General features: G+C 57.0%; 1 long non-coding RNA gene across 1 annotated transcript; it reads right to left on the bottom strand.

The window, feature by feature from the left end:
• Positions 1-3,858: 3,858 nt before the first annotated feature.
• On the bottom strand, positions 3,859-10,683 carry LOC135282556 (uncharacterized). Its single transcript, XR_010348660.1, has 2 exons — positions 7,465-10,683; positions 3,859-7,342 (listed from the first exon to the last, which is right to left on the bottom strand). It is a non-coding gene; the product is annotated as an uncharacterized LOC135282556 (long non-coding RNA).
• Positions 10,684-10,745: the final 62 nt, after the last annotated feature.

The raw sequence follows: 10,745 nt of genomic DNA, 5'->3' as shown, positions 1-10,745 counted from the left end.
GCCCTTCTCCCACTCCCCTAAGGCTTCCCAACAAGGAGGGCCTTGTGAACACCTGGGCAGGCAGAGCAGCACTGTAATGTGAGTCTCAGCAGGAACCAGCAGCTGGGGATAGCCTCACTCTACACCCAGCAGGTGTTGGGGGGAAAGGGGCTGTGCCAGAGGAAGAGAACAGCAGGTTTGATTCTTTGTGAGCAGCAAAGAGGTGCAATAACTCCCTCAGCCCATGGGCCACTTGGGTGTGATACTGCAGTAAGGCACTGGGGGCTGAGGGGAGGTGGGGGAAGAGCTTCTGATGAGAGCCAAGGGGAAAGGGGAGGGAAGTGAGAGAGAAACTGAATTTAAATGGATTAAGCCTGTCTGTCCAAAGCCTTTTGTTTCCTGCCACCTCCCTGGTGTGACTTTCACAGCTGTATTCTGTGTGCCTGGGGACCTGGCTTGAGGTCCCCTGCAAAGTCAGCATGGAGCTTTGCACCCCCTGGGCATTTCCCTGAGCAGCTGGAAGAGGCTCCAGGAGCCAAATCCCCAGGACAGAGAAACCCCTTTGATTTCTCTGATGCCTTCCCTGCTCTCTCTGTAGGAGATAACCTCATGAATTGATGTCTCCAGCATCACTGCCCAGTGGGTGACAAATGAGGACACGTCCCCATCAGGCCAGTCTCTGCTCTCACCTCTTGCTTTTGGGATTCCCCTTTTCTCTGGCTCTGGCTCCTTGTTTTTCTCCTGGGCAGCCAAAGTGGACGTTTGCACAGGTGGTGATGGGTGCAAACAAGGCTGGGGGTCATGTGCAGTGAACTGCCCATGTCAACATGATTGAAGGAGTACTTTTTGAATTACCCAGTTCTCCTCCTCTGCTGGCAGCCCAAGACATGGGCATGGGGAGTGGGCAAGAAGAAGCTGTGGAGTGGGAACTTGGCCTTTGGGCCTGGACTCACAAGTGGAAAGGTAAAGTAATATGTAAAATAAAATGTATGTTGATCAGCAAAGCGCTTTGCTTCAAATCTATTTTGGGTTTTTAAAAAATCTCTTAAATGGAAATGCTGGAATTGTGCAGGGGTCCAAACAGTGAACCTTGGGTCCAAACTGTCCTGGGTCCAAACAGTGAACCTTGAAAACACCAAAGTTTTCCAGACTTCAACTTGACTAGGTCAGTCTCACCATGAATTTCCAGAAAATCTTGCTTGATTCCCTACTACTTATTTTACATCTATTTTCTTTTGCTCTCCCCTTTCTTTGACCTTAGTCCTGGGTTGAACCCAGCAGTGCAGAGTCAGACGAGCTTGGGATCAGCTTGATGCAGTGCCCTTGTGAAACCAAGGGGCACGTGTGGGGCAGGGCCATGACTGCCTGCAGGGCTGCTGGCCAGGCACTGCTGCTCCCTGACCTCGGAACGAGGGACGTGGTGGCAGGAGCGTGCTGCTCCTCTCCTTGCAGAGGGGCACTGCACTCCTCAGGGGTCCAGGCCGGGAAGGGGTCGCTGAGGGAGCACTGAGACAGCCACAGCCTGTCCCCTGTGCAGCTCACAGTGCAGCTCACAGTGCAGCTCACAGTGCAGGGCAGCTCACAGTGCAGCTCACAGTGCAGGGCAGCTCACAGTGCAGCTCACTGCAGCTCACAGTGCAGGGCAGCTCACAGTGCAGCTCACAGTGCAGGGCAGCTCACAGTGCAGCTCACACACTGCCCAAACAGCTACAGGGTCCTCCTGCTCTTCCTCTCCCTTCTGCAGCAGCCCCAGGCTCAGCTCCAGGATCCAGCTCTGGACTCATCCCCTGGGCCCAGCCCCGGTCCCAGCGCTGGGTTTGTGGCAGGGCAGGGCAGGGCAGGGCAGGGCCGGGCTCGGGGAGCTCACCACCGCAGTGTTTGTGTCTGATCATCCCCTGCCCCGTGCCAGGAGCCGAGCGCACACAAACACAGCCGGGCTCGGCTGAGGAGCGCTGCCTGCGAGATAAGCCGGGCGAGGAAAACACATCCATCTTCGTGTCTCCTGGCCTGAGATGCAGTTTCATCTGCTGGCATTTTCCTGGCATAGGCTCAGGGCACGCCACAGTTCACCTGCGGAGCCAGACGCCGGGGAGCCAGCTGCCATTCCTGGCGAGAGGAATTGCTGCTCGGGCTGCTGCAGGGGCCCTGGTGGCGAGGAGCTGCCCTGGGCCCCGGCAGGGCTCGGGGACAGGAGCTGGCCCTGGGCTGAGCCCTCGTGGCTGCGGGTCACCAACAGCGTGCTCAGCTGAGCCACGGGCCACACGGCCTGGCCAGAGCCCCGTGCCCGGCCGGGAACCTGGAGCCAGCGGCCCAGGCACAGCACGAGGGGCTGGGACACAGAGCAGAGCCTGGGACACAGGGCACAGGCTGGGACACAGGGCACAGGCTGGGACACAGGGCACAGGATGGGACACAGGGCACAGAATGGGACACAGGGCACAGGCTGGGACACAGGGCACAGAATGGGACACAGGGCACAGGCTGGGACACAGGGCACAGGATGGGACACAGGGCACAGGCTGGGACACAGAGCACAGGATGGGACACAGGGCACAGGCTGGGACACAGAGCAGAGGCTGGGACACAGGGCACAGGCCTGGGACACAGGGCACAGGCCTGGGACACAGAGCAGAGGCTGGGACACAGGGCACAGGATGGGACACAGGGCACAGGCTGGGACACAGGGCACAGGCCTGGGACACAGAGCAGAGCCTGGGACACAGGGCACAGGCATGGAAACAGGGCACAGGCTGGGACACAGAGCACAGGCTGGGACATAGGGCACAGGCTGGGACACAGGGCACAGGATGGGACACAGGGCACAGGCTGGGACACAGAGCAGAGCCTGGGACACAGGGCACAGGCTGGGACACAGAGCACGGGATGGGACACAGAGCACGGGATGGGACACAGGGCACAGGCTGGGACACAGAGCAGAGGCTGGGACACAGAACAGAGCCTGGGACACAGGGCAGAGCCTGGGACACAGAACAGAGCCTGGGACACAGGGCACAGCTGGGACACAGCAGCCCGGCCAAAGCACGAGGGGCTGGGACGCGGAGCAGCGGGCAGGGCTCGGCTGAGCCCGCGGCTGCTCGGGCTCTGATGAGGACGCTGCTAGTGCCGTCTTGCAGCGCTCCCGACCTGCCAGCCCTCCGCGAATGGAACGTCCCGGTGAAACGCCCCCCACCCTTGGCTCTCTGATCCCCTCCGAAGCTGAGCTGAGACTGGAATGTCTCCTGGGACGTGATTCCCTCTAGCCCGAGGGGAACTGCGTTAATAAACCCAGCGTGAGCTGTGGGGGCGATGGGGGAGGAGGCGGGCAGGGCTGCGGAGATGAGGCTTTTATGAACAAATCGCAGGGCTGCTGGAATTGTCCCGTCCTGTCCTCTCTCCCTCTCCCTGTCCCTGGAGTGGAGCTGTGGAATTCAGGGTGTGGGTCGGGGCTTTTCTTCGCGCACGTTTCTGCTCAGAGCAGCCAAGCCCCTCAGCTCCCTCTCCCCCCTCCCCAGCTGCTGAGCTCCCTTCCCTGGAGCGGGTCCCGCTCCCCCAGCTCCTCTCGGCACGGCTGGGACCCCCCTGCCCCTCCACGCTGCTCTGGCACCGTCCCTTGGGGCACGTTCTCACCCCCTGGCAGTGAGAGGGGTCTGTCCCCGGGAGGGGCAGGCGGGCCTGGCCAGGCAGGGCCAGCAGCAGGAAGGAGAGAGGGCTCCCCACACCTCGCCAGGACGGGAGGCTGCACTCATGGGCTGGTTGGTGTTGGGGGAGCAGAACCAGCCAGACACGAGGCTCTGACTGAATAAACAGTGTGAAGGCAGTGGGGATGTGAGCCAGGGGGGAAAAGACAGGAGAGCAAGAAAATTTGGGCCAGAGGAGATATCCATGAAGAGAGACCACAGAAGTGTGGATTTTATTGGTGTGAGCACACTCCTGGCTCCCTCTGGGATGCACAGTGCCTCTCCAGCAGTAGCTTTGCACAGCAGTGGTGCCATGACCTGCCATTCCACATGCTCTGTGTGACACACACTGCACTGCCACTGGCAAATGTCACTGGAATAAATTGGTGGGACAGTGGCAGAGATGGGTTCCCAAAGTGTTTTCCCACTTCATCTCGGGCTGAAACTGCTGAACTCTGAGTGCATTGTCACAAACTCCCTGTGGCGGCCTCAGATCCAGGAGACAACCCAGAGACCCCTCTGAAGAACCATCTGAAAAGAGCACCAGGAGAGCTTGCACAAGGCTGGGAATGGATCCAGCACAGCATCCACAGCGTGCAGCCTTTCCAGAGAGCTCAGGGGTTTGCTCACATCACTGATTTTTCAAAAGGTCAGGCTGTTGCTACAGAGGATGTTTGCAGTGTTCCTGTGGAGGAGCCATACTCTGGCAGAGATGACAACTGAAAGAAAAGCATTTCAGCAGAAATCATGAGAAATCAGAGTGCACAACCAGGCTGCCCTGTGCATTTACAAGGGTTATTGACTTTCCACGTCAAAAGGAGGTTCCACTGGCCTCTTTTACAGGAAGGAAAAGATGGGATCCGATATTTAGTTTCTGTCTGAGAAATTTCTGTTGGAAGCTGGTGGCTGGGGAGCCTCAGGAGGACAGGGAGAACAATGTGGTGACTAAAACTCATGAAACTTTTTGGAGAGCTGGGACAAAAGACCCCAAATCACAGGTGTGTGTGCACTGTTGTGCAGAGGCTGCAGAACTCACAAGATCTCTTGGGGTGCCACATGAGCTGTGTCTTTGCTTGGGAAGGGGAGAGGCAGGGAGGCAGTCACTGGGATGTTCCAGTTCAAAGCAGTAGCTGTTCATGGGTTGGTGCCAAGAGCTGCCTGAAGGTCATGGGCACCCCTGCCTCACACACAGACCCATCCTCGAGCTTGTAGCTGGCCCTGTGTTGTTTCACTACAGGGAAACTCCATCAGTGCCCTCCAGAGCTGTGGGGAACCACTGGGGCAGCTCCTGGAGGTGTTTGCTGTCTGTCTGTCTGTCTGTCTGTGTGCAGAGAGAGGGGGAACCAGACAGGCCAGGGAGCAGCTGTGCAGGAGCAGGAGGGAATGGGCTCTGGGCAGACATTTGGGTGAGGAGGAACCTCAGCCCTGAGCCTGGACACGGGAGGTGAGGCAGGGCCAGGGGCAGCAGGGAGCCTGAGCAGGAGTGAGATCCCTGCAGGGCTCACCCTGCACTGGTATCTCCTGCAAGGGCTGTGGGCTCGCTGCTGCTTCGGGCTCCCTGGCAGATCCCAGCCACAGGAGAGGCAGCACAGGTCACAGCCCCACTGCTCAGATCCCCCAGACAAGCACCAAAAACCCTGGGCTGGCTTTTTACCTCTGGGCTCAGGCTTGTGCCTTGTCCTGTGCACAGCAGGTGAATTCAGGTAATTGTCCTCATGATCTGAGGATACACCTGATGTGTTCTGGAAGAGGGAATTCCTTGACTTCTCTGGCTGAAGAATTCAGGAACACAAAAGGCCCTCTTTCAGTTACAATTAATGGCATCAGCCTTCTGCTGGGATGAGAACACGACTCCAGGAGCACAAGCCCCACTTCTGGATGAGAGAGTACAAAGGAAATGGAACTTCCAAGATGCAGTTACCACAAGGAGATTTGGAAAATTGTCTTTCTGCTGCCTCTCCTTTCCCCAGCAGGAGCTGAGGGCATCCACATTGGGTACCTTCCTCCACCAGAGTGGGTTCAAGTGGCACAGGTAAAGGCAGGGCTGTGCCTGCACCTCCCAGGAGCCACGGGCATGGCTGAGAAGCCTCTTCTGATGGGGAAACCTGTCAGTGTAGCTCAGCTGTGCCTGGGGCTCAAACAGGAAACACTCCTGGTCTGAGTGGGTTCAGGGCCAGAAGAGCCTTCAGACCAAAACTGGGCTAGCATGAACGAGTTAAAATCCTTCCCTTTGCTTGGTGAAATTTATTGAAAACTACATCGTTCATCTGTTGAAACTTCACAGCTGTTGAGATTGCCCTGGGGGCAAACCACATCCAAGAAATGGCATGTAGATCCTGGAGCACGGGACTTGAAAGCTGCAGCGGCTCTGGGCGCTGCCTCCCTCCCCTCGCAGCCCCGTCTGGCCATCTGCGGCTCCTCCAGTCACACACCGCGGGCTTCTCCTCCTCCCGCTGCCATCTCCGCTCCTGCAGCACGGGCACTGCGTGTCAGGCATGGCATTTGGGCTAAAGAGCGGCGGAGCAAGGATGCAGACAGGAAGATGGGGTGTGGGGAGCGGCAGCCGGGGTGAGACAGGGCTGTGTGCCACCAGGGAGCATCACCTGCCCGTGACACTGCCCTTTTGTCATCCTTCAGGGAGCAGTGGTGAGGCAGGCCTGTAGGAATTGTGCCATTTGCTCATGAAAAATCTGTGTATTCTGTTTAGTGGTAGCTACTTTTTTGGGGTTTTTTTGTTTGTTTGTTTGTTTGTTTTTTTGGGGTTTTTTGGGGGTTTTTGTTGGTTTTTTTCCTTGGGGTTTTTTGTGGGTTTTTTTTTTTGGTTGGTTATCTTTTGGGTTTTTTAAAAAATTATTATTTGTTGGCTGCAACTCAAAAAACTGTATAGGACAAAAAGGTAGTTCTTGCACATTTCCTTCTGTCCTGAGTGTTCTGCCGTGTGAACCTGGGGACTGAAATCAGCCACTTGGCACAAGCAAACTAGGACTAGCTAGAGCTCAAAGAACAAAATAAAAGGACATGAGAAACCCACTGACTGCATACACTCAGTCACAAGTGATTCATGGAGTAATTTTGAGTAGCAAACACATTGGTAAGAACTGGAAGGGTTTGCTGCTGTCTTTTTGGGGGGATTGTCCACAAACAAAAACATTGGCGAATCCATCAGACGCTTTCTTCTGCTTTGAATACTTTGCCCAGCTCCCCGAGCAATCATGCCGTGCAATTTGCTGCTAACCTAAATAACTTCGGCTCAGGTAGAGCCGGAGCACTCCCAGATGTGCCCCTGCACGCTCTCAGGAGGGCTCTCCAAGCGCCGAGCCGCAGCTCGGGAGGCTCCGCGCTCCCCCGGGCCGGCCGGGATGTGCGGCAGCCCGGGACACCGGGGTGTCACCGAGCCCCGAGCGGACACCGGGGGTGTCACCGAGCCCCGAGAGGAGCCCGGGGGTGTCACCGAGCCCCGAGCGGAGCCCCGGAGCGCAGCCGGGCTCAGCCAGCCCGAGCCCTGCCCGCGGCAGGGGCAGACAGGCGGGAGACGCAGGGAGGCCGGCGCTGCATTCCTTACCTGTGAAACAACCCCTGGAGAGCCAAAGGCTTGGGGAATTCCTGGAGCTCTTTGTACCACATTTCAGCTGTGACAGAGCGAGGATTTCAGTGAGGCAGACTCTGGAGGGGGAGGTAGTGAGTTCCTTTTAGAGGGAAAGCAATTTTAAAAGCACAGACGTGCCTTTTACAAACCTTGCCTTACCCGCTCCTGCGGCTAACAGGAGGATGAACTGGGAGCCAGGGCACCAAGTTACTCAGAAATTACCGATTTTGAGTAAATCCTTCCAGAAGTGCTCAAGAATTAATTAATGTCTTTCAGATTTATGCGTCCCTAAATCCAGAGGCAACCTTCAAGTGCAGGCAAGCCCTAACAGCTGAACTGTGCAAGGAGAGACCTGGAGTAGGGGAAAAGAGAGAGGCAAAATGAAGCCACTTCATTGAATCAAAATCAAATTTAGGGTGAAAAATAGCGGAATTAGGAAGTTTGGTGGATCAAACAGTGAAAATTGTTGCGAGGGTATTGGAGCAAGGGCTGGGGAGGGCGGCGTGCGCGGGGGAGCCGAGCACAGCCTCGCAGACAGCCACAAGAAATTATCTCATTAGCAGAGCCGGGCTAGCCGCGCTCCTCAGCACATAGCCGGCCTCCCACGGCACAGAAAAACTTTGTGTCTAATTAACCAAATCAAAGGGTCCCCCAGACGCGGCTGAGAGGGGGAGCTCAGCTTGGAGCCCGGGCTCCTTCAGCAAGTTCTTCTGCGCGGACTGGAACTAATGAATGTTGATTTCTTGCGGCCGGGGCTCTGGCACTCCCTGCGCCCCGGCGAGGCCGCCCTCTGCTCCCTCCAGCACCTGCCCCTTCCTCCGGCCAGGAGCGGGCAGGAGCCCGGCCCCACGGCCCACGGCCGCTGCTGGCAGCACAGCCGAGCCCAGCGGGCACAGCTGCGGCTCCTCACAGCCAGGAGCTCTCACCCTCCTTTCTCCCTCCTGGCTCTACCACCTCTGTTTGCTCTCATGGCTCCTCGGGATGGGGCCACACTCTTCCCTTCGAGGAAGGGAGCCACATTTCCTCAGAACCTGGAAAAAGGGAAAAGTGCAGGTGCTGATGAGGCCTTTTCAGTCCCATTCCAGCTTTTCCAGCTGCTTGGCCCCTCTGTCAGTGGGCAAAGTCAGGCAGGGTGTAAAATGCTGTTGTTTCAGCTGAAAGCAGCACTGCACAGCTCCCGGGGCAGGAGAGCTCCCCACACAGGATTTGGGGGTGTTCCCCTCACAGTGGTGTTTGAGAACGATCCTCTCCTTCCCTCAGGAGTGCCGGAGCTGCAGCTCCCCCTGCCCGCCCGGCTCCCGCGCCGAGGGGCTGCTTGCTTTACAAACGCTTTTCTCTTCCCCTCGTGTGGAAATTTGACTCTACAAAAACACTTCCACAGCGGCTAATTGCCAGCCCTGCAGTGACTGGGCTCTCTAATTCCTGCCAGTCAATGAACCAGCCCAAAGAGCTGCTTTTCACAACTTGCTGAGTGTACGAACACAGCGCTACAGACACGACACAGCTGGGATTTTTTTTTTTTGTGAACATTTTCTGGATCCTTCTCAATTTTGAAAATTCCTTTCTCTCCATTGGGTAGAAGGAACACCCACAGAGGTGGCAACAAGGCCCATTCCAGGGAGACACTGAGGAGACCTGGACCCACAGAGGCCCTGGAGACAAGTGGGGGTGCCAGGGAGGAGATGATTGTCAGGAAATTGGTTTGGAGGTAAAGCTGGCGTCGTCCAGCCTGTCTCTTCATGATTTGAGGGCTCATCATCATCTTTTCATGGATTCCTACTGCCCAACAATGTCCACGCCTTGCAAAGTGCTCCTTGATCTCCTGGTGTGTATCCAGAGGGTGCTGCAAAAATTGCTCTGCTGGTCAATGGTTTAGACCACATCATTCCTCCCTTCCCTCCTCCCTGGCAGCCTCCTTTCCTCGCCCCAACTGCGGAGCGCTCCCCTTCCCTCTGCCAGCCCCTCATTCCCGCCTCTCCTCCACACGGGCCGTGTTCATTCCCACTACAGGCCCCTTCCTGCCCCACACCGGGCAGGAGCAGCTCCGAGCCTTCGCAGAGCCTGCACCGAGAGCTCTGCTTTGTGTCCCCACGCTCCCGGGGTGAGCAAGGAGCGAGGCATCGCCCTGTTCCCGCAGGCAGCACAGGAGGGAACGGCCTTGGGCTGTGCCGGAATGTTCTCCTGGCATCAGGGGCAGATGTCTGCTCTGGAAGGGCTGCCAGCCCCGGCACGGGCAGCGCTGCGGTGCGGGACTGGGGAGGGACAGCGGGCACCACTGGCCTGCGCAGAGCCGGCCCCGCGCCCGGGCCCGGTGATCGATCCCGGCACTGATGCTGTGGTCGGTTCCATGATCGATCCTGTAAGGATTCCATGATCCATCCTGTGATCAATCCCATTATCAGTTCTGTGATTGATACCGTCACTGGTTCCATGACTGATCCAATGATTGAGCCGGTGGCCAGGTCCATTATGGATCCTGTGATCAATCCAGTGCCCGGTTCCATGATCGATCCCGAGACCGGTTCCATGATTGATCCCATGACCAGTTCCATTATTGATCCTGTAATCGATCCCATGCCTGGTTCCATTATTGACTGCATGATGGATCCTGTGATTGGTTCCGTTATTGATCCCGTGATTGGTTCCATTATTCATCCCGTGATCAATCCCGTCCCTGGTTCCATGAGCGGTCCCGTGATTGGTTCCATTATTGATCCCATGAGGGATGCCATTACCAGTTCTGTGATCCATCCCGTGACTGATTCCATTACTGATCCCGTGATGGATCCTGTGCCCGGTTCCGTTATTTATCCCATGATCGATCCCATGCCCAGCTCCGTTATTGATCCCGTGATCGAACCTCTGATTGGTTCCATTATTGATCCCATTATCCATCCTATACCCAGTTCCGTTATTGATCTCGTGATCGATCTCATGCCTGGTTTCATTATTGATCCTATGATCCATCCCGTGTCAGGTTCTGTTATTCATCCCATGATCAATCCTGTGCCCCGTTCCGTTATTGATCCCGTGATCGATCCCCTGATTGGTTCCATTATTGGTCCCGTGATCGATCCTGTGCCCGGTTCCGTTACTGATCCCGTGGTCCATCCCGTACCTGGCTCCGTTATTGATCGTGTGATCGATCCCGTGCCCAGTTCTGTTATCGATCCCGTGATCCGTCCTGTGCCCGGTTCCGTTACTGATTCTGTGGTCCATCCCCTGCCCGGTTCCGTGATTGGTTCCGTTATCGATCCTGTGCCCGGTTCCGTTACCGATCCCGTTATCGATCCCATGCCCGGTTCCGTTACCGATCCCGTTATCGATCCCGTGCCCGGTTCCGTTACTGATCCTGTGCCCAGTTCCGTTACCGATCCCGTTATCGATCCCGTGCCCGGTTCCGTTACCGATCCCGCTCCCGTTCCCGCTCCCGCTCCGGGCCCTCACGGTTCTCGCGCGCTCTCTGCCGGGGGCGCGCGGGCGCTGCACCGACTCCCCAGCGC

This window comes from Passer domesticus, chromosome 17 (genome assembly GCF_036417665.1).
Source record: "Passer domesticus isolate bPasDom1 chromosome 17, bPasDom1.hap1, whole genome shotgun sequence".
NCBI lineage: Eukaryota > Metazoa > Chordata > Aves > Passeriformes > Passeridae > Passer > Passer domesticus.
Note: the sequence above shows the minus strand (reverse complement) of the source record. Positions and strands in the feature narration are given on the sequence as shown.